The 24,807-nt window shown below is 40.1% G+C and overlaps 1 protein-coding gene and 1 pseudogene across 1 annotated transcript in view; one reads left to right on the top strand and one right to left on the bottom strand.

The window, feature by feature from the left end:
* LOC145399667 (uncharacterized) overlaps nucleotides 1–24,807 on the top strand; it is a 241,162-nt gene that overhangs the window by 85,664 nt on the left and 130,691 nt on the right. The window lies entirely within an intron of this gene.
* LOC145403100 (5S ribosomal RNA) lies at nucleotides 9,381–9,499 on the bottom strand (annotated as a pseudogene).

The raw sequence follows: 24,807 nt of genomic DNA, 5'->3' as shown, positions 1-24,807 counted from the left end.
AGGTGGTGGTGAACATTCAAATCACCTAGAATGGAGATTTCAGAGAAAGGAGAAACTGATAGGATGTGTTCCTTCTTAGAAGTAAGGTTGTAAAGAATTTTTCATAGTCGGTAGAATTAGGGGATAAGTAAACAGCACAGATATATTTGGTCAGAGAATGACAGGATAGCCAAAGGCAGAGAAAAGAGAATTCAGAAGATCCAAGTTCAGGAAGACGAATGCAAGATATGTTGTTGCGTACCTATACACAACAGCCACCTTTAACTTTGAAGTGAGTACTGAGAAAGTAGGAGGGTACAGAGACGGGTTTGCTATCAGTCGTCCGAGATGGATAAGTCGCTGTGAGGAAGAGAATGTGAGGTTTAGAGGAGGAGAGGTGGTATTCAACAAGGAGGAAGTTAGAGGAAAGCCTGCAAAAGGTGCAGAAATGAAGAATGGAGTCAGACACTGGTTCCAGACAACTTGCTTGGTCGTCACCGGGAGAGGGACGGATGGTTGGGGCTTTTATGGTCTCTCCCCCCCTCTTTTTGGATTCTGAGGCTTGATGTTGAGATGCCATTTTTAAAATAGGAAGTATAATGTGCATTGTGCATGTAATTGGATGTTGGCAGTTATAGGAGCTTGTATTGGAGAGCATGCTGGCCTACTGTTTGTGTTACTGAAACTGAAAAATTCAGTAAAGGGAGATGGACAAAAGCTAGTTTCGAGGGCTGATGAAACGGTAGCTCCAGCTCTCCCTGTCAGCAGCTTTCCATTTAAGTTGGGAGTATTGCCCTGTTCGACTGCTGCTACCGCCTACTTTCGGTGATAACAAGAACTAACTAATCACCGGATCGGAGGGTTGAATCCAAATTCAGGTTCTCTTGTTAATAAACGTGATATACTGAAGCTGTCCTATCGTATATTTGCTAAGCTCTCCGATAAGAGAGAGAGAGAAAGAGAGAGAGAGAGAGAGAGAGAGAGAGAGAGAGAGAGAGAGAGAGCTGTCGTGGACTGAGTTAATCAAAGTGACAATTAAGTCTGATGGGTGACAATCCACCACTACACCATGCCTCTCCCACACGTCTTTACTTGTTAAAATCTTGTTGCAGCAATTAGTCTGGTTTATTATGCTATTTACTCGTGTGTGTGTGTGTGTGTGTGGTGTGTGTGTGTGTGTGTGTGTGTGTGTGTGTGTGTGTGTGTGTGTGTGTGTGTGTGAGAGAGAGAGAGAGAGAGAGAGAGAGAGAGAGAGAGAGAGAGAGAGAGAGAGAGAGAGAGAGAAGGGGAGTCATCGATGGTCATAAGATTTTGTAGGATGAACAAGGATGTGACTATAAATGAAAGTAGGGGAAGAGATTTTTATTTATTCTGGAGTGCATTAAATGATAAAAATCGACAAGCAATAATGATGTGCTATGTGACGTGCTCAGACAGGCAAGGGGGAGCTCTTAATATAGGCAGCAGTGATATAAAACTAAAGTAGTGCTTGGAACCTTCGTAATATATCAGCATGGTGGTATCAGTGCTTAATATACCAGACAAAATTCAGAATAAAGCTGTTAGAATCATTAACAACCCTGCCATTACATATAAACTACCTCCTCTGCAAGTAAGAAGGAATGTTGCCTCCCTTGCATTATTTTACAGATATTTTTTTGGCAAATGCTCAGACGAAGTTGCGTCCATGATACCACCTCTCCATGCCTTCCCTCGTCCAGGGGTAAAGAAGGCACAGAGTGGGCTTAGCTCACCTAATCTCTTGGAAGCAGATTTTACAAGAGAGGTAATAATGTTCTTTCCAAGATAAATCCCGAGAGAATGAAACCCTAAGTATGTTTAAAAATGATGCAGGATTGAGTTGGATATAGATAAACATTAGAGGATACTCGTCTGGAAGATTTCGATGGGTTGAACTGAGTTTTTGATGCATTAAAAACAAAATTACTTTTACCCCAATCTGATATATGAGCTAAGTCAGACATTAAGTGTGCCATAGCCACATCCCTCGTTTTTTTTTTTTTTTTTTTTTTTTAAGTAACTGCTGAGATGGACGCTATGGGAAGCGAATGGAAAGGTAAAGAGTGGAGTCATCAGCATATGAGTAGATACGGCTAGATGTACAGTGTAGAAGGTCTTTGATGAATAAGAGGAAGAGAGTTGGTGATAGGACAGAGTCCTGAGGAACACCACTATTGACAGCTCTAGGAGAAGAATGGTGGTCATCTACAACAGTAGCTACAGAATGACCAGAAAGGAAACTAGAGAATAAGGCACACATAGAAGGATAGAAATTTTAATAGGGAAGTTTGGAAATTAAAGATTTTTGCCAGACTCAATCGAAATCCTTTGAGATGTCAAATGCAATGGCAAAGCCTTCGCCAAAGTCCGGAATGGAGAATGACCAGGGGTCTGAAAGATATGTGAGAAGTTTGCCAGGGGAGTGTCCCTGGCAGAATCCACAATGACGATCGAAAAGAAAGTTGTAATAGGAAAGGTGGTATTTTTGTTATAAAAAGATTTAAAAACTTTTAAATACAGGATGTTAAAGAAACTGGGCAATATTTAGAGGGTTGGGAATGGCCAACCTTCCTTGGGACAGGCTGAATGGGCGCAAGCTTCCAGCAAGAAAGATACAAGTTGAAAGACAAAGCGAAAGAATTTCCCCAGGTAGGGTGTAAGCACAGAAGCACAGTTCTTGAGAACAACAGGAGGGACCCCATCAGGCCCTATGCCTTGTTTGTACTGAGGCCAGCGATGACAGAAAATTCTTCAGTTGAAGACATTTTAATATTAGCCTTGAGGAAGTCAGTGAGAGGGGAAGGGAAATGAAGGAGGAACAGCACCCGAATCATCTAAGGTGGATTGGAGGAGAAAGTCTGAGTGAAGAGTTCCACTTTGTCAGTAGAAGAAACAGAGTCATCAGGTCAGAAAAGAGTAGGGAATGATGATGAGGTAAAGTTGTTGGAAAGGTTTTTGGCAAGGTGCCAGAATGAATGAGAAAAAGTTGAGTTGGAGAGATCAGATCATTTAGTATGAAAGAAATTTATAGCAGTACAATGGACAGACTTAGCACAGTTACGGGCAGAAACATAAAAGATATGAAATTCAGTGATCGGTTGGCTCCGGTACCTTTGAAGGCCCTCTCCTTATTGAGGACAGCATTGCAATAAGCATGATTACGCCATTTTTTTTTTTTTTTCATTAGTAACAGGGTAGGAGAAACGAATCCATGCTTCCATGCACGAGAGAATAACATTCAAACTGCACAAGACACACTCAGATGGCTCTCGGCCATGGTAACATTGATCATTCCAGGGAAAACCAAAGGAGTACTGCCTGAGGGCCTCCCAGTCATCAGCTCCAAAGTGCCAAAGCCACCATTTCTTGGGAGATTTCGCAGGCCTTACTGGAGCAATAGGATAGGTTAAGGTGATAAAGTTGTGATCAGAGGAGACCAACTAATAGTAAAGATTAACAGCATAAACAGAAGGATTAGTTGTAGGGAAGAGGTCAAGTATGTTATAACTCTCTCCAAGATGGTCAGGGATACGGGCATGATGCTGTCAAAGCTGCTCTAAGTCATTAAGGATAGAAAAGATGTAGGCTTGTTCACCAGGTGATGAGCGAAAGGAGATGAGAGCCAAAGGTGGTGGTGAACATTCAAATCACCTAGAATGGAGATTTCAGAGAAAGGAGAAACTGATAGGATGTGTTCCTTCTTAGAAGTAAGGTTGTAAAGAATTTTTCATAGTCGGTAGAATTAGGGGATAAGTAAACAGCACAGATATATTTGGTCAGAGAATGACAGGATAGCCAAAGGCAGAGAAAAGAGAATTCAGAAGATCCAAGTTCAGGAAGACGAATGCAAGATATGTTGTTGCGTACCTATACACAACAGCCACCTTTAACTTTGAAGTGAGTACTGAGAAAGTAGGAGGGTACAGAGACGGGTTTGCTATCAGTCGTCCGAGATGGATAAGTCGCTGTGAGGAAGAGAATGTGAGGTTTAGAGGAGGAGAGGTGGTATTCAACAAGGAGGAAGTTAGAGGAAAGCCTGCAAAAGGTGCAGAAATGAAGAATGGAGTCAGACACTGGTTCCAGACAACTTGCTTGGTCGTCACCGGGAGAGGGACGGATGGTTGGGGCTTTTATGGTCTCTCCCCCCCTCTTTTTGGATTCTGAGGCTTGATGTTGAGATGCCATTTTTAAAATAGGAAGTATAATGTGCATTGTGCATGTAATTGGATGTTGGCAGTTATAGGAGCTTGTATTGGAGAGTATGCTGGCCTACTGTTTGTGTTACTGAAACTGAAAAATTCAGTAAAGGGAGATGGACAAAAGCTAGTTTCGAGGGCTGATGAAACGATAGCTCCAGCTCTCCCTGTCAGCAGCTTTCCATTTAAGTTGGGAGTATTGCCCTGTTCGACTGCTGCTACCGCCTACTTTCGGTGATAACAAGAACTAACTAATCACCGGATCGGAGGGTTGAATCCAAATTCAGGTTCTCTTGTTAATAAACGTGATATACTGAAGCTGTCCTATCGTATATTTGCTAAGCTCTCCGATAAGAGAGAGAGAGAAAGAGAGAGAGAGAGAGAGAGAGAGAGAGAGAGAGAGAGAGAGAGAGAGAGAGAGAGAGAGCTGTCGTGGACTGAGTTAATCAAAGTGACAATTAAGTCTGATGGGTGACAATCCACCACTACACCATGCCTCTCCCACACGTCTTTACTTGTTAAAATCTTGTTGCAGCAATTAGTCTGGTTTATTATGCTATTTACTCGTGTGTGTGTGTGTGTGTGTGTGTGTGTGTGTGTGTGTGTGTGTGTGTGTGTGTGTGTGTGTGTGAGAGAGAGAGAGAGAGAGAGAGAGAGAGAGAGAGAAGGGGAGTCATCGATGGTCATAAGATTTTGTAGGATGAACAAGGATGTGACTATAAATGAAAGTAGGGGAAGAGATTTTTATTTATTCTGGAGTGCATTAAATGATAAAAATCGACAAGCAATGATGATGTGCTATGTGACGTGCTCAGACAGGCAAGGGGGAGCTCTTAATATAGGCAGCAGTGATATAAAACTAAAGTAGTGCTTGGAACCTTCGTAATATATCAGCATGGTGGTATCAGTGCTTAATATACCAGACAAAATTCAGAATAAAGCTGTTAGAATCATTAACAACCCCGCCATTACATATAAACTACCTCCTCTGCAAGTAAGAAGGAATGTTGCCTCCCTTGCATTATTTTACAGATATTTTTTTGGCAAATGCTCAGACGAAGTTGCGTCCATGATACCACCTCTCCATGCCTTCCCTCGTGCTACACGGGCATCTGGTAGCGCTCATGACTGGAATGTCACTCAGCCATATTGCAGAACTTCTGCCAATCAAAATTCTTTTATTCCCCGAACTGCATCTCTCTGGAACTCTCTTCCCCAGAGTTGTTTTCCTCCAAATTTCAACCCACAACTGTTCAAGTCTAAGTGTTACAAATATTTTATGAACAGAGGACACAAGTAATCTGGTGTATGGATTATTTTTTTTTACTCATTTGATTTTCCTTCCTCCGTTCTGTTATTTATTTAAAAAAAAAAAAAAAAAACATTTACCATTCAGCATTAATAGAACTTGATGGAGAGTGGCTTAGAGTTGTGAGTTGAGACATAAAGCCTAGAAGGGAATATTTTGTATAGTTTACCCTTTCAGTGTGATAGCATCTTTTCTGGTTTACTTTTGCAAACTCCAAACAATTTTATTCAGCAAAGGAAAGCCCAGTGTACTGAAGGGGTTAAAGTCTCCATTATCCCTTTTAATATACCGAATCCCTCACGGCACTAAGCAAGGCAAATCACCTCGATACTATCAGGATTTTTAGTTCATTTTCGAGGATCAGAACCGTGGTAGTCAAAACAGGTATACCTATCACCACCCACTGGATCCCCAGCCATGTAGGCAGTGACAGGACACTTGATGCAGCCAAGTTTGTCCCGACGCACTTCATTACAGGCATCACTTTGGTTACCAGCATGTTGCAGGTTAGGCAGTCCATCTGAACCAAAACACCAGCCCTCACTGGTGAGGAACGCGAATGCTGGATGAACCAGGGTTCCCTGCCGGCCAGCTGGTATGCCGCCGACACATAGCGTGAACCCTCATTATCACCCGATCTGTCAACAACAGCTTCTTCAGTCAGATTTGTTGCCGATACTGGTTTTACAGTGGTTAACCTGGCGCAGACTACAAGCACTGTAATGCAAACACACCCTTTCCCCTCGTACACTATCTCCTCCCACACACAGCCACAACACATCTTAGGGTTGGAATCTCCTACTCCATCCCAGACATACATACAACTGACACAGTCATCAGCCCAATCCCCACACATGCTGCGTGGTGCGGCTGTCTCTGTTGTTACAATTGTCTCTCTAAACACGTATCTCAAGGAGACACAACGCTTCCCTATCATCACTTAACCTGTACTCTGTTCTACTGTTATGTATTGTGTGTATGTGGCTTTACTTAAAGTTCAATCCCGACACGTATGGCTCCCAATAACTACACCAAGCCCCGAGGGTCAATCTTCGGAATTCCACCTACCGTAACTAACGGATGCCGGATTAACGTGCCCATTACTAAAAGAATAATTCTAAGCAATTTCGCTTCTGTAATCATCCGTTGCAAATGCTCTTGTGTACTCAGGACACAAGGAGGTGGGGGGGTGGGATTCTCAAGCTCCTGTGTCCATCTTTTATTGTATCTATGTTAAAGTGAACTAAACTAAGCTACCCTCTCTTAACCTAACTTGACATATCGTAATTTTAGCTTCGATGCGATAACAGACGAAGCTAGGAGCGAGACAATCCCTCCCCCCTTTCCTCCCTATTTACTGAGTACTTTAAAGCGCATCTGGAACGGAGGTATATAGAAAAGAAATGGCTCAAAGTTGCACAAGTTACCTGGAGAACATATTAATTTCAGTCTCCGTGAGTTGGGTGTAATTCTGAAATAATACCATCCAGAGGACCTTTGGCCTCTGGCCATTGACCGTGACTGAGAGATACAGCCTCTCTGTTATTTATTAATATAGCATTCACACCAATGGCCAGGCAATATTAAGGCCCCGGCCCTCTATACAGAGGAGGAAAGCCTTTAAGCAACAACTTGCGAGAGTTGTTTCTTGTTACGTTTGTAAAATGAAATAGCAATGGCATTAGGTGGTTTTACAGAAAGTTCTTTCACTTGATTACTGTATACAATTTTCATTTTGGTGGGTAATCCCAGTGCTCAGTGGAACGGTTTGTCCCCGCATCCTTATCAGCAGACATTATTAGCAAAGTAGGATAGGTGGTTAATATTAACAGCACGTGAAGGAGGTTGGACTAGAGTTGTGGTGAGCTGCGACAGAGAGCGCAGGTCACAATCTGTCTGGTTGACATTCAGTACCATGACGTCACTATACAGTGTATTCTTACAAGCCCCAGATGATTTAATTCACCTAAGAAAAAGCCTGCTGTACCGAAAGAGACGAACAGATTCAAATAAACCTGCCAACAATATGATGTCTTTTACTATTTTATTCATGTTATTCCCACCCTGTCTAATTCAGAAGTAAACATAACATCATACGGAAGTAGTTAATGTTAAAGATTCAGTAATTAATAGCGATAGCCTACAAGTACGTGAGGTCAGCAGACACTATTACTTCACCATCAGAGTTGTGAGTCTGGCTGGCAGTGGTAGGCAAGAATTGTGCAGTAATAGTCATCCAATTAGCACTGACGGCAAATTTAAAAGTAAACCAGGGAAAAAAGAATACCATTATGGCAAAAATAACAGGTTTGCTATAATAATTCATGTGGTAACAACCTGATGCTTCAATGAACTAAGTGATGCAGCCTGAATTAATGGCTTATATTGAGTACACCAGGATAACTGTAGCTTGACTCACCCTTCGATAACCCAATTAATATTTCTCGTCATAACTTACCAGTATCTACCACACCTGCAAACACACACTTACTACCACATTTACTCTTCATACTCTTACTACCACACTTAACCACACCTCCACAACACACACTTACCACCACACCTCCACAACACACACTTACCACCACACCTCCACAACACACACTAACCATCACACCTCCACAACACACCACCACACTTCCACAACACACACTTACCAGCACAACTCCACAACTCACATCACCACACCACAACACACACTTACCACCACACCCCCAGGACACACCCACATCCCTCCCAAACCCACACACGTCCCATTCAGGCAACACACGCACATTTCCCAATCAGATTTATTACAACAATAATATTTCCAGAAGAATCTCGCTTTTCGCTGTCATCCTGGGGCATTTCTGGCTTGAACGGCTTGTCTATGCAACAAACGGTGGCCGGGAGACTCCTTCTTTAGACCTATAACGACGCCATTCGTCTCGGGACTCGAATATCTTCACGTTTCAAGCAGATATATTCCAGGCAACGTGTTGGTGACTTGATTCTTACGTACCGGGTTGAACTTTGTTCCTGAACCTCATTCTTAATCAACCGTTTTCCTTTACATTAATTTAGTTTTGTATTTCCATTTTCAGTAAGCATTCTTCCCTGTTACACCAACTACCTTCCGAGTTTATCTTGGCTCCTCCGTTTTTTTTTTTTTTTTTTTTTTTTTTTTCACATTCGATTCACACCTATCGTAGTTTATCAGTAAGACCATAAATAGTGACTCAGCTGCTGTCAATAACTTCATCCAAATCAGTAGTTTTCACATGCACCTCAACCCTGTCTGATTTGTAGATCAAAGTCTTCATCCCCCCCCCCACACACAGCATCAGTCACAGTTCCACATATTCTTATTCCCAACATGAGCTCCTTTTATCCTTCTAATTAAGGTTGCATTATGTCCTCGTGTCATCACTGCTCGGAAATTCGGTATTTTTCCCGTGTCCAGTAGTGCATAATATGAGTTGAAAGTGTCCATTATTTTTCCTGATATCTCACCCACAATACTTCATTTGTCAAATTATTCATTACGGTGTCCCGATCTAACTCTGACTCTTGTGTGCATTATTCCTGTACTGACAACGTTCACTTTAGCGGATTTAACCCTTGACCTATATTGGTGGTATTATTATTAGTAGTAGTAGTAGTAGTAGTAGTAGTAGTACTAGTAGTAGTAGTAATAATGATAAATATTATTATTATTATTATTATTATTATTACTGTATTATTACTATTGTTAATAACAGTAATAGGAGTAGTCCCCATCCTTCCATCCATTGCCAGACGCCATGTATCCCAAACGGGGTGGCCAAGGGCTTAGAGTTAATTGTTTTACAGGGAGGGGCACTAATCCTCCACCAACCCCACTTGACACGTAGGGATGCCAACAGCATCTGGTGTTCCCAAGCGGTCACCCATCCAAGTACTAACCAGACCCAACGTTCCTTAACTTCACTAATCGGACGGGAAGCGGTGTACTCAACGTGATATATATATATATATATATATATATATATATATATATATATATATATATATATATACATACAGTATATATAATCTTTCACAGCATTATATATAATCTTTCACAGCTTTAATCTTTCACAGCATTAATTTTTATGATAAACCAACTCAAAAATATTTTTTGATTTATACTATTATTATTACAAGCACAACCAGTGACAGATTCAGTCCTACACGCATAGGCATATACTCACATGCACACAAACAGGTCGCCGACAGAGACGGAGCTGTTCCTGGATCGTGGAGAAATAATCGCAAATTCAGCGACGAAAGGAAGACCAGCCTATTTGTGATCATGTTAATGAGTACGTGAGTGGTGGTCCCATCGGACTGTAGTGTAGCAGTAGTAGTAATAGTGGTACTAATAATAATATTGAGTAATGATGATGAGCATGATGATTATGTTAATGATGAAGATGATGGTGATGATAGTGGAGGTGATGATACTACTACTACTACAAATACTATAACTACTGCTACTACTAACAACAACAATAATGATAATAATTCATCATTCATTGCCAGACGCCATGTATCCCAAACGGGGTGGCCAAGGGCTTAGAGTTAATTGTTTTACAGGGAGGGGCACTAATCCTCCACCAACCCCACTTGACACGTAGGGATGCCAACAGCATCTGATGTTCCCAGGCGGTCACCCATCCAAGTACTAACCAGACCCAACGTTGCTTAAATAATGATAATAATAATAATAATAATAATAATTATTATTATTATTATTATTATTATTATTATTATTATTTTAATATTATTATTTCTATTGTTATAGTTGTAAAAATTGTACTTATAATAACAGCATTAATGAGAATAATTACTCTGGAAATATTAACAAGAAGAAGAAGGAGAAGAAGGTCAGTCATTGTGCTGGTGTTGACTTAAACTCACTGGTGTATCCATTGCAATAGGTCGGGATGTGGGAATCCGAAAGACACCATTGTATAGGTAGATTAGAGCGGTCTCGCTGCCTCTACACCTGCACAGGCGAGGGGGTTCGAACCCTCCACACTTAGAGATGTTTAACCTACCTAGTGGTATACTGCAATATGTTGCAATGATGATCAAAGTTATAATAATAATAATAATAATAATAATTTATGGTAGGTGGGGGCGCTCACCATCCACTCACTTGATGTAGTGCTGCTCTCGGGTGTCTACCCTTTCCTCTCTTCCATCCTTCTTTCCTTCCATCCTCTTCTGTCTTTCTTTCCTTCATTCTTTCCTTGTCCTTCTGCCTACAGGTGACTTTACACTCCCTCTTCTGTCTTTCTTTCCTTCATTCTTTCCTTTTCCTTCTGCCTGTGGGTGACTCTGCACTGAGTGATAAGCCAAATGGTTTCCTGTACAGTACACCAGGAAACCATTTACTACGCTGGGTGGTAACCATATAGCCATATTTTGGCTCCTGGTGGTAAAGTGGATAATTATTGCGCTCCAGTCGGATTGAGCCGGTGAAGGTTTATATCCAAGGAATGGTTGGGGTTGATTGCGAATGTAATCCCACTCAGGGATGAGTGAGGCTGGTCACTCTGATCTTAAATGTCGAGACCAACTGCCTAGCCCCGGGCTCCTACGCTCCTCATGGGGCAATGTAGGATTGAATGGTGGATGGATGGATAGATCATCATCATCATCATCATCATAGTAATAATAATAATAATGATAATTATAATAATAATAATAAAAATAATAATAATAATAATAATATTAAAAGTTACTATCTGCCACTCTTCCTATCATACTGGGATGCCAGGAGTACCTGGTCTGCAGTAGTGTTGAAGGTAAAGCTTTCATAGTTCACATGATACGTTCCTTGGTAAGGTGTTGTATGGGATGTATAAAATCTGCAGTCATCTGTTGCCTTCATGCAGTGGTAGGTTTGGGTATGGCTTCCTTCCATCTTTGATCAATCACTTTACTACCGGAGCCTCCTAACCTTTCAACTCCTGAAAAAGAAAGATATTTATAATCCTCTCATTACTGAAGAGAGATAGGTAGACAGAAACGTAGATATAATTTTCCTTCTTAGTTGATTTTCGTACTTTTTACACTCGATGCTGTACTGTAAATACATGTCAGAACAAGAGCCTCGCGGTCCTATCGGGTATTTGTCCAAATTAGAGTAATCTCTGAATCACGTATCTCTTTGGAGAAAGTGCTTTGCGGCCATGCAAAGCCCTTTCCCACATGAGAGCCGTTTCTGAAGATCTGTGACCATCACCACCACAGCTACCACCACCACCATCTTTACCATCACCTCAGCCACCACCACTAGCATATCACCATCATCCCAGCCACCACCACCACCACCACAGTTACCACCAGCACCACAGCTACCACCACCACCATCATTACCACCACCACAGCTACCACCATCACCATTATTTATCATCACCTCAACAACCATCACCACCACTACCACCACCATCACTCCACCCATCATCATCACATCTAACACCATCATCATCACAGCCACCATCACCACCACTATCATCACAGATGCAACCAACACCTCATTTACCACGACCATCATCATCATTATCACACACACCATCACCATCATCGTCACACACACCATCACCATCATCGTCACAGCTACCATCACTACCACCACCACCACCACCAAAGCTACCACCACCACCTCCACCACCATCACCATCATCATCATAGCTACCACCACCATCACCATCTACCACCATTTTCTGCTGAATTAAGTGTCTGTTTGTAGCAAGCAAGAGACATCGGATTGTGGATGTACACCTTCTCTCTCGCTCACTCAAGACGTATAGCACGCCACGGAAATGCCTCGTCACTTCTTCCACATGCGTGTATTTCATCACCAAAGGGGCTAATTATCTGGTGTCAGAATACCTCTCCAGAAAATATCAATCAACATGAAACTGAAGCTTGACCATCTGGAACCCAATTCCAACCATCTTGCCAAGTTCCGTCAAAATCCAGTTTGGCCGCACACACACACACACACACACACACACACACACACACACACACACACACACACACACACAGGATTATAGTATATTGGACAGACTAATAAATAGATATACACACTAATCCTGACTTCATGTATATTATTTTCACTCGATATATACAGTACATTTAGTAATTCTTCTGTCTGTCCCATAAAGTCCAGTAGATGCAGCTATACACCCAGACACGAAATATTGATGGTTAAGTTTCCACATTTTAACCTTTTTTATCCAGTAATTGAAGGGACTTTTGCCTTCGATACAAAGTGGCTTCCAATGTAATGTATCATTTTCCTTTTAACGCTGATATACTGTTCATTTTTCTTTCACAAAGCTAGTTAATATTGACCTATATATACAATACCAGCAAAGCTGCATTTACAAATCCCATTGCAACCGTAAGCTCCTCTTGTTCACCCCATTTATACCACATCCTTATTCTCATTCAAGCAGTAACTGAGCCTTTGTGTGATACTCCTCTGTCTCATTATCATTTCCTTGTTGTTACACCTTTCTGTAAACAGCATCCTCCATTTGGCAGCTACACTGTACCTATACTGTAACAAATTATATACAGTAAAAATAAATAAACCAAGAAGTTATAACCCTTAGTGGTCATGGTGACAGCCTGTTGACTTTACTTAAGCAAACACCAGCATTTTGATCAATTCTCATGCATTCCCAGCTGTATTTATCTTAAAATTCTCTCTCTCTCTCTCTCTCTCTCTCTCTCTCTCTCTCTCTCTCTCTCTCTCTCTCTCTCTCTCTCTCTCTCTCTCTCTCTCTCTCTCTCTCTCTCTCTCTCTCTCTCTCTCTCTCTCTCTCTCTCCTTCCGTACTGTAAATGAGTACCATAACAGGGGAGGAAGCTTTGAGCTTACTGTCTTGCCTTCTACCTAACTTTCTCTATTTTTTTTTTATCAGTAAATAATGCGTCTTATCGCTATAATTTGGTAAGTATTCAGTATACTCCATTGAGGTGGTTGTGTAAGTGATGATCCCGTGTCTGAATTTGAAGTAGACATATGACTGCCAGGGAGAGAGTCAGGAAAGGGACGTGGAAGGTTGTTGCCGAAAGTGGAGGAGAGGAATCAGCAAACATATGGTTCTGGGTTCATTCCCAGATGTTGTAGGAGCAGGGCAGCCATTTTAGCAATCTTATAGCCATTTTAGCGATCTTATAGCTACTTCTGGAGGCCAGCATTTCATAAGCAACATTTTTAAAGAACGGTTACCAAATTTTAACTATATTACCATATTTCAGAGCGATTTTTTCACAGCTCTTTTAGGTTAGCTGCTTTATATGCCTTCTGAGAGCATCTTCAGCGAAGTACTTTTATTAGATTTAGGCAGTTGGATGTAGGAGAATATTTAGTGATCTAAATTTCGTAAAAAAAAAAAAAAAGTTCACTGCTCGTTCTGAATGAACCCCCAACACGTCATTAGCAAACAGTGTTACAGGCGGCTAATCCCCACAACTTCCACCGCTGTTCCTACCATCACGCCAAACCACTTCAAGTTTCGTATAAATTCGTCATTGAGCAATAAATACTCAGATACAACAAAATAAAAGAAAACTTCAGTGGGACAACAGATGTTAAAACACATCCGAACGTCATGATGTGTCAGTAAATTGTAATTATCTACACACAAATGTAAATTGGATATTGACAGGCACTCTATGTGAGGAAAAACAGGACTGCAGTTTAGTGAAATTAAATTATCTGTGTTTATCGACATTTTATTTATAAACAGTTCATCGTCATTATTAGCAATACTTTTTTCCTTCAGTGGAGCGAGTAATTTTTCTTAGCTCTCGTGGAACTAATATCAGCCACATTAAACCTGACTGATATATCCATATCTTAAAGTCGTCTGGCAGAAACGATAACGTGTGAGTATTGTATTGTCTTATGCTATTGATTTGATTTGTGTACCACCATCGTCAACAACGTAAATCTAGAATTAGACGCACCACACACACACACACACACACACACACAATCTAGGCGGACGTGTGACACCGGCGCTCTGTACCAAATCATCACGGCCAGTGGCATTACCTAAATAGTATCTTTGTATGAGTCAAGCTCAGTACCAGGTTAAACTAAATGATTGTTCATTATTAAAAGGAAAAAAAAAAAGTTTAAACAAGACTTGTAAAAACAGGAAATAGAACCAAGACGAAAGAATACGCTGAGTCATCTCTGAGGTTTGTTTAGACTACAAGAACACGGAGATTGTAAGTACATGCTTTGCACTTTAAGTATTGGAAAATGGATACATACTTCAGTAAAACAAATTTGGAAAAGAAAAGGGATAAAGGTAAAAAGCAAAATGATGATTTCTACCAAGAACTGGTTGAAGTAGAGACCCACAATAGACTGGTTGAACGTGTAAACAAAATAGAAATGGCTTTCAAAAATGAAATTGATGAAATAAAGAAGCAGATGCACTTGCAAAAGGAAGAAATAGAAAAACTAGGAAGGGAGGCCAATAAGAAAGACACAACCATCAGTGAACTAACAGTGGAATTGAGTACACTGAGGAAGAAAATGAGTGAAATGGCAAGTACAGTAGTCAATCACGAGAGTGTTATGGAAGAGTTCAAAAATGACACAGAGACAATTAGGCAAGTTAGCAGTCTTATTGACCAGAGCAGTGATACTGAGGAGAAGATAACACAAGTGAATGAAGCTGTGCAAAGGTACAAAAATGATGTAGAAACCACGTATGCTGAAATGGTGAAAGTAAAGAAAGACTTAGAAACAAGGGTGGAGGAAAAAAGCATTAAAAAGGAGGTGAAAAGAATAATCCAAAACAATCCAAAGTTAGTCAGAGATTCAGTAGAGATAAACAAATCAATAGTAATCACTGGTATAGAAGAGGAAGAAATTAAAAACAAGATCACAAGAGACAAAAAGGAGATGGCAAATGTAATGAGCTTACTGAAAGAAGTATCAGAGGAAATCTGTAGTAAAGACATAGAGGAACACAATAGGTTAGGGAAATATGAGAAAAGCAAGACAAGACCTCTAAAGGTGACTTTCCAGAGTGTAAACACTGTGGAAGAGATACTAAAAAATGCAAAGAATCTTAAGGAAAAAGAGGAGTTCAAAAATGTATGGATAAAAAGAAGCCTAACACAAGAGGAACTGGAATTACTGAAAGAGAAAAGGGAGGAAGCAAAAACAAAAAATGAGGGAAGATCAGAAGAGGACAAGAAGAAATTTTTTTTACAAAGTAATAGGATTGCAGGTACGAAAGTGGTACACAAACAGGATGGAAGAAAAAGGAGGAAGGTAGTAGAACCATGTCATGACAAGTATATAAACAAGATGATAAAGTTGATGTACTCAAATGTGGATGGAATGGTATCTAAATTACTAGAGATGAATGATTATGTCAGAGAAAATGAACCACAAATATTATGTCTAACTGAAACAAAATTAATACCAAGGATATCAAATGACATACTAAACTTAGAGGAATACAATATATGGAGAAGAGACAGATATTTAGAAAAAGGAGGAGGAATTATAATATTAACTAAGAAAAATCTAAAAGTCAAGGAAATAAAACTAGATATACCATCACAAGTAGAACTGATTGCAGTAGAGATCGACACATCTGAAGGTAAAGTAATTGTAGCCAATTTGTACATGCCACCCAGGTCAAACACATGGGAAAGAGACGAATATGAGGACCTGGCAGAGAGTACAATTCAGAGTTTAAGATCATTGCTACATAAAATGGAAGAGAAATCGGAAAGAATTATACTAACTGGGGACTTCAATACAAATATAAATTGGAATACTCTAGATATAAATAGCCAAGAAAGCTGTTGGGACCAAAAGCTCCTGGATCTCGTACAAGAGTTTTTCTTAACGCAATATGTGAGGGAAACCACCAGAAAAAGAGGACTTGATGTACCTTCAGTGCTAGATCTAATATTTACAAGGCAAGAAAATGATATTGACAGTTTAATATATCACCCTCCACTCGGCAAAAGCGATCATGCAGTACTAAATTATAACTTCAGGATAGCATATGACATAGTAAACAGCAATGATAGTTACAAAAAGAGCCTAAACTATAAAAAGGGAAATTATCAAGACCTAAAGAAGTATTTCTTAGAAGCTGATTGGGAAAATGAGCTTAGAGGACAAGATTTAAATGCTGTATATAAAATTTTTTGTGAATTTTATGAAATAGGAGTCCAGAAGTACATCCCACAGCACAAAGAAGCAGATAAGAAAATACAGAAATGGTTCAATACAGAATGTAAAAAATCAAAAGAAAGACGAGATTTGTTGTAGAATAGATACAGAAGACATAATAGTGAAAGGGAGTATAATAATTACAAACAGGCAAGAAACGACCATACAAGAATAAGGAGGGAAGCCCAAAAACAGTTTGAGGAGGATATAATAAATAAAAGTAGTGATCACCCAAAGCTGTTTTACAGCTATATCAGAAGCAAAACTAAAGTAAAAGATATAATACAATCCATTACGGACGAGGGAATCACTTATACACAAGAGAAAGATATTTGTGAAGCACTAAATAAGAATTTCCAATTAGTTTTTACAGAAGAAAAAAATTTTGAGAGGGACTATGTGGAACACTCATGTCCACACATACTACCAGATATACAAATAGCAGAAAAAGTAATACAGGAGGAGTTAAGTAGATTAGACAGAGGAAAAGCAAGTGGTCCTGATGAAATTTCATGTTGGGTATTACGAGAATGTGCAAAGGAGTTATGTAAACCATTATTTTTAATTTTCAAGAAATCCTTGAGTCAAGGTAAACTACCTGATATTTCGAAAAAAGCAAATATTGTCCCCTTATTCAAGAAAGGAAATAGACAAAATCCACTCAACTACCGACCAGTATCACTGACCAGTGTTGTAAGCAAGGTATTAGAAAAACTTATAAGAAAAGCTTGGGTAAATCATCTAGAAGAACACAGGATGATAACAGAAAGACAGTTTGGTTTCAGAAAAGGAAAGTCATGTGTTACTAATCTGTTGAGCTACTATGACAGAGTAACAAACACAATACAGGAAAGGGAAGGATGGGTGGACAGTATCTATTTAGATTTCAAGAAAGCTTTTGACACAGTACCACACCAAAGACTTTTATGGAAACTGTACCATCAAGGAGGAATTCGAGGCAAACTGTTTTGTTGGATGCAAGACTTTCTCATAAAAAGAGAAATGAGGACAGTACTAAGGGGAAACTACTAATCATGGATAGAAGTGACTAGTGGAGTACCACAGGGTTCAGTGCTGGCACCAATCATGTTTTTAGTGTATATAAATGATATAAGCAGTAACACTGGAAATGAGAGCTATCTGAATATGTTTGCAGATGATGCAAAAATACAAAGGAGAATTACTAACACAGACTCTTGTAAAGAGCTACAAGAAGAATTAAATAAACTTCATGAATGGAGTAGTACATGGCAAATGGAATTCAATGTGGACAGGTGTCATGTAATCAAGTTTGGTAAAAGTGGAAAAAAGACCTGATTGGGATTATAAGTTAGGAAATAAAACCCTATACACATCAGAAAGAGAGAAAGACCTAGGTGTGATTATCAATAACAGACTATCTCCGGCTGACCACATCAGCAAGAAGGTACGGAACATGTATACACTGCTTGCAAATATGAGAATAGCATTCACATACATAAATGAAGACATGCTAAGAAGGATAATAACTTCATTCATTAGACCAACCCTGGAATATGCATCAGTAGTCTGGAGTCCTCATCTCAAAAAGCACATAGACAAGATTGAAAAAGTTCAAAGGGCCGCTACAAGATGGATACCAAGCTTAAGGGACCTAAGCTACGAAGAAAGACTAAATAAACTGAATCTGCCAACACTACAGGAGAGAAGGAAAAGAGGTGACATGATAATGCTATATAAGTGCATATCGGGAAAGGAGAAAATAGACATAAATGATTACTTAACATATGGTGAAGCATCAGCAAGAGGACACTGCAAAAAATTGCATAAGAAGAGAGGTGATAAAGACGTAAGGAAATTCAGTTTCCCAAACAGAGCAATTGATCAATGGAATGCACTACCGAATGAAATAGTGTGTGACAAAACAATTCACAAATTTAAGGATATGTACGATAAATATGGTTTAAGACACGGGACAGTACGAGCTTGACTCATTCCTGTAAAGATACAATTAGGTAAGAACACCATCCACGGTGCCGCTTCTCATCATTATTGGTTATGAAAAAGAGGAAAACTTTTCCATATTCGAGTGACACCTTCGCCCCAAATCCAACCTAACAGTTCTAACATACAAGGCAAAAATAACCTATCCTAATCTAATGTTTTCCATCATCAAATTCCAGCATTGACAGCATTCCTCATCATCTCTCACCATGCATTTCAAAGTAGTTTTCCTCGATCCAGACCTTGGCGGCGTCAACCGGGTCACCATGACTGTGGTCGTCTGTGATTGATCTGCTCAGTTTGGTCACGCCGACTGTGTCGCCTGTGATTCTCCTGGTCAGCCTGGTTCCCCTGACTGTGGGCGCCTGAGATTCACCTGGTCAACTTGGTCACGATTAATTGGTGTTAATTCATTTGTCTCGACATCGCCACGTGGGAAAGTGGGAGAGGTGTTGTTATGTCTGCAGAGCAAGGGCTACGGAGGAACTGCACCGCACTTCTCCGAACTCAAGGCCAAGGCCACATCGTTGAGCTGTGTGAAAGTGTTAATGAACCGTGGAGAAGTTATTGTGAGCTGTAGGAGGAGGATACATCATTCAGGTCCTTTGAGCAGCTGTGTAGAATTTGGTTGAAGAATGTATTGAGCTATCATGCAGTATGGAACAAACTATTGACCTTGAGACAGTCCGAAAAATGTCTAATACTGTGAAATGTGGAACATGATGGATCGTGGAGAACTGTTGAGTGCAAGACAGAGCTGTAGTGTTACCTTTTGTTGTGCTGTAGAATGAACCTGTAGCGTGACTGGTGGATTAGATTACGGTGAACTGTGGAAAAGGTTGCCGAGCTTCAAGGCAGAGTCGAAGACCCTGACGTGGTACAGTCATGGAACTGTGTTAATGGTAATGCTCCGGTCATGAAAACATTTTTATTAGGTGAATGTAAAGATTGGGTAGGAGTGGAAGGTTAAGGTAAAAGTGGAAGTTTGGGGTAGGAGTGAAAAGTTGGGGTAGGAGTGGATGGTTGGGGCACGAGTGGAATGTTGGGGCAGGAGTGAATGGTTAGGGTAGAAGTGGATGGTTGGGGAAGCAGTGGAAGTTAGGGTAGAAGTGGATGGTTGGGGTAGGAGTAGAAGGTTAGGGTGGAAGTGGAAAGTTGAGGTAGAAGTGGATGGTTGGGGTAGGAGTGAAAGGTTGGGGATAGGAGTGGACGGTTGGAGTAGGAGTGGAAGGTTGGGGTAGAAGTGGAAGTTTAAGGGCAGGAGTGGTAGGTTGGAGGTAGGAGTGGAAAGTTGAGTGTACTGTATGAGTGGAAGGTTGGGGGTAGGAATGGACGGTTGAGGGTAGGAGTGGTAGGTTAGAGGTTGGGAGTGAAAGGGTGGGGTTAAGAGTGGAAGGCTGGAAAGTAATAATGATAATAATAATAATAATAATAATAATAATAAAACAGTAACTGCAGACAGGTAAGCAGTAATCCTAACTGTAACACATTTTGGTTGTTTGGAAGTTTGATATAAACATAATTTTACTTGCAGATATTCAGCTCAATTACAGTCACTTATAATTAAGCTATTGTCGACAGAAACTAAGTCAGTCATTAGTTTTCTCCTTCCACCAGCATCCATTCTGGCAACTACGGTGTGGTTCAGGGAGGGGTAATAATTGCATTCTTTCTGACACACACACCTCGCCACAGGTCTGATGACACCACTGGTCTCCACTGCTGAGTTTTCATTCGCTAATGAATTCAGCCGTCACTGTTAATTACACTGCTCCTTCTGTCCTGTGTTTTGTTTTCCCATGTTACTGATACCGTGACTCTGCGTGGCTTCAAAGGGACTGGGAGTGTGCAGTAGTACTTATTTACCGTTATGGCTTGCATATAATTCATTTTATCCCTTTGCCCCAATCTGTTCCTTCCCAAAACTGAAAGAAGCATCTGGATTTTATACGAAGGTTTCGTCTCCTAGCCTGAGGGAATGTGTGTGTGTGTGTGTGTGTGTGTGGGTGTGTGTTCAGTGGCTTTCCACCATACTCTTTCCTTACTTATTTCAAGTTACTTTAACAGCTGACTTTAGGACAACATTAAGGATCATATACCAGTATGCCACATGTACTGAGTCGTCTCTCTCTCTCTCTCTCTCTCTCAAGAATTAAAATTATGGCAATATTTAAACAAAACTGGTGAATGCTCATATGATGGGCAAATGCCATTTACCACAGAAAATTTTCAAATGAAACCTGGCGATTATTGTAAGAAATGACACATGAAATGGCAGGATAACGATAAGGAAGACAAACACCGTTAGCTGTCACCGTTAAGGATTTGGGTATGACAGTACGAAGAGAATGAAAATTCCCCCCCAAAAGGAATGAAGTAAACAAAAATAACAATAAAATGAGAGGCTATCGCATATTCATTATCAGTTTTAAAGACACTCATTTCCCATCATATAAAAATTTTGTATGGCCACTGCTGGAGATCACTGTGCATTTTTGGTTTCCAAATGCTAGCAAGCACGTAGCAAAATCAGCGTCTTTTGCGACGTCTCATACTGATTGATTGAAAAAAACTGATACTTACTCCTTATCTAGGCTTCGATTTTGAGAGAATGTAATACAATGTTTGAAGGTTGTCTAGATGCTGGACAAAGACACCTTCACGCAGTGGCACCTGTATAAACTGACGACTCAGCTGTTAGGACATACGAATCCCCTGTCTCCAATCCTCTTATAAGATTACGGCAGACCACGTTGCCAGCGCAAAGCCACCCTCCCGGTAACATAGTTTTTTACTTCCTTTTATTGTTAGAGGGTCTGAGGACACTCTAGCTCGTCAGACGATCTTACTCATCCTAGCTAGAGACATCAAAACCAGTCCTGGTATGTGGGAATGCACACACACACACACACACACACACACACACACACACACACACACACACACACATACACACTTACATGCAGAAGGTTAGTCAAGTGTTACCTCCACTCAAAATGTTGCATCTTGAATGATCGAGTCAGCCAACACACACAAAGTACTGTACACCAGACAATATCCATGTGGCTTCACAAACATTCTATACAACTAAAATTAATATACATACAAACAAAAGAAGCACACACTAAAGATTTTACACGCAGTTTATCTTACCACACTTACCCACCACAAAACCCACAACCCACACCTATACCACAGTACCTACATCAGTTAATGCAGCCTTTCATAACTCCTAATTTCCCCGCTTGTCTCCATCCGAAGCATGAATAATCATGTCACTTAGACATTATTTCTTCATTTCTTACACAAAACCACACTCCCATATCTATCCACACTACACTCACATCAGTATCTGTGGCAACACCCATATTTTACCTTTCTCCTCAACCTTTTCCCTCACACCGCACCCGTACACCTCCACCAACCTTCCCATACACTCACAACACCCACCCACACCCGCCCAAATCCCACACGGCCCATCTCAAAAATTCCTTATCATTTTCCAGTAAAATTTTCTGTCGCAAAATTCCCTTGGACTGTCCTCTTCTTCCACCATCACCTGAATTTTTCTGACCCGCCTGCCTGGCTAATTACAGCAAGTGTGACCCGGGAAATTCCCCTCGCATAAGCTCTATTGCTACGTTATGCTCACAGTTCCGATAGTTTCCTCTGTTCAGGCACATATCCCTGCAGTGGCACTTTTCAGACTCTGGGGCTGAAACAGTGTGGGTGGGAGAGTGTGAAAGCGTACAAATGCAGTATTGTCAATACTTCCAGGGAATGCAAGATGGCCTCCACACAGTTATTGTACAGCAACATATTTCTGTCCAAATTGCCGTGATGATTAATGAATATACAAAAACACAGGATCTCAGATTTTATGTATTTATGTGGTTTTACGTTTGACTGCATAAATCATTTAATAGGTTTCAGTAATAATCTTTAAAAAGCCTGGGACAATTGGCAAGTGTGAAGCGACTTGAAGAAGAAGAAATGGTGCCAAGTTGGAAAGGTATTTGGAAGAAAGAAAAGATAACCGTAAAAGGAAATATAGTAGCTTTTCACTGTTTGCTGTGGAATCCTAATGAAAGTAAACATAAAATCTTTGGTGCTACCTTGCTGGACAGGAATGTGTGTTTGGAGTCTGGAGGGTATTCAGGATAAGCAAAAATGTGACTCCTGAAATATGTGGAATAAAGAAGTATGTGAATGCCAGAGTCGAAGTGGGCGTGTTTAGATGGTATGGTCATGTGGAGAGAACGGCTGTGGGCGTGAATAGAGTTGTGAAAAGGGTGTATCTGAGTGTGTTTGAGGGTGAAAGAAGGCGGGGAAGGTCAAGAAGAAAGGGATAGATATGGTAAATGAATGTGGACAAAACGAGGCATGGAGAATGATGAAACTTGGGGAGTGACAGTGGACTGAGCTGGTTGGAAGAACTGTGTCCATATGAGTAAATGTACATCCAGCGATTGGCGGCGGTGCTTTAAATAGCTGTCAGACTGAATCAAGCTGATAAGTGGTATGAATGACAGAAATGTGGATGTGTATGTCTGTGAGGTAGAGTTAGGATTCCGCAGGCTAAACTGCTGAGTGAGTCAGAATGTGACTCGAACCTGTACGAAGACACATATGAGTATTTCAGTCATCTAGATTTTTGCTTAGCCCCACGAAACTCGGCAAGTGACACAGCAGTTTTAATCAATCCCAGCCAGTACCAGCGCCTTCATATATGTTGGAGAAACACACGTTTTACTCGTTCGTTTGGACCTATGTGGATTTTTTTTTTTTTACTCTTTAGCCGGGACTCGAAGAGGGGACTCCTAGATAGGAGGCAGTCACTGGGATGAAAAACATCCTCCCATAATGGATTCGCCTGGTTCATCATAGAATTTGGATGGATTAGCTTGTATTACACCACAGTATAGCGACACGATGCCTGGCTCCTATGCTGGAGTCCCATGTTCGATTTCCTGCTAGATCATAGAAAAAAAAAAAAACTTTCTGTATATATATATATATATATATATATATATATATATATATATATATATATATATATATATATATATATATATATATATATACATATTCCAGTATATATATATATATATATATATATATATATATATATATATATATATATATATATATATATATATATATATATATATATATACCAGTATATATTAGTATATATATATATATATATATATATATATATATATATATATATATATATGAATAAATGTGTGTGTTTGGATGAGTAAATTGGGAGTGTGTCTTCCTGTCTCGGCTATATCCCATTCTTTGGGGGAAGCAGCCTAGGTATATAGATAAATCTAAGTTAGACACACAGATATCAAGAGCAGACACAGTGTGAATTGCCTAGCAGGTGAACAAGAAATAATTAGAAAACCATTGATAAATGTTAATACAAGAAAAAAAAAAGACATGTTGAAATTAGGACAAATCGTGTAGGAATGTGGTAAAATAATAACAACTATCGTGTAAGATGCATTTTGAGAATTGTTGTAGAGGATATTGCATACGTTGGAAGGTAAACTGCAGTTAATTTCAATATATTAGTACTATAATACGCTGCAGTTCTTTACCGTCTGCATTAAGAACGTGTCTATGGGTTATGTGTAACACGCATTGTACTGCGAAATTATTTTGGTCAAATTGGAAATGAAGAGTTACGGAAAGCAAGGGTTTCCACAACTATCTAGAAAACTCTAAGATGATGCTAACCTTTCGAAAACAAAAGAAGGAGCAAGTAAGGAAGACAACAGGGGAAAGGAGAGGAGAGGAGACAATTTTGCAAAGAAGAAAATGCTGACGAGGCCACAAAGAAGACGAAAATTGGGCTGCGCTCAGGAGACGTCTTGAAGGGGCGAGCTAAAGGTGAAGGGACAGAAGCAGAGCAAAGTGTCAAGTGGGGCAAGTAAATGTTTCGCCTTAAGAAGAAATACAGAGGTATGGAAGTAAAGGTGGTAGAGGGATTGTGCTAAAGAGACTTACCAAATAAGAGAGGGGCTGGGTAAGTGGACATTCACAGGGAGAAAAACTGATACTTGG

The sequence above is a fragment of the Coenobita brevimanus genome, chromosome 6 (genome assembly GCF_032717465.1).
Source record: "Coenobita brevimanus isolate Jiangsu-jjx chromosome 6, ASM3271746v2, whole genome shotgun sequence".
NCBI classification, from domain to species: Eukaryota; Metazoa; Arthropoda; class Malacostraca; order Decapoda; family Coenobitidae; genus Coenobita; species Coenobita brevimanus.
Note: the sequence above shows the minus strand (reverse complement) of the source record. Positions and strands in the feature narration are given on the sequence as shown.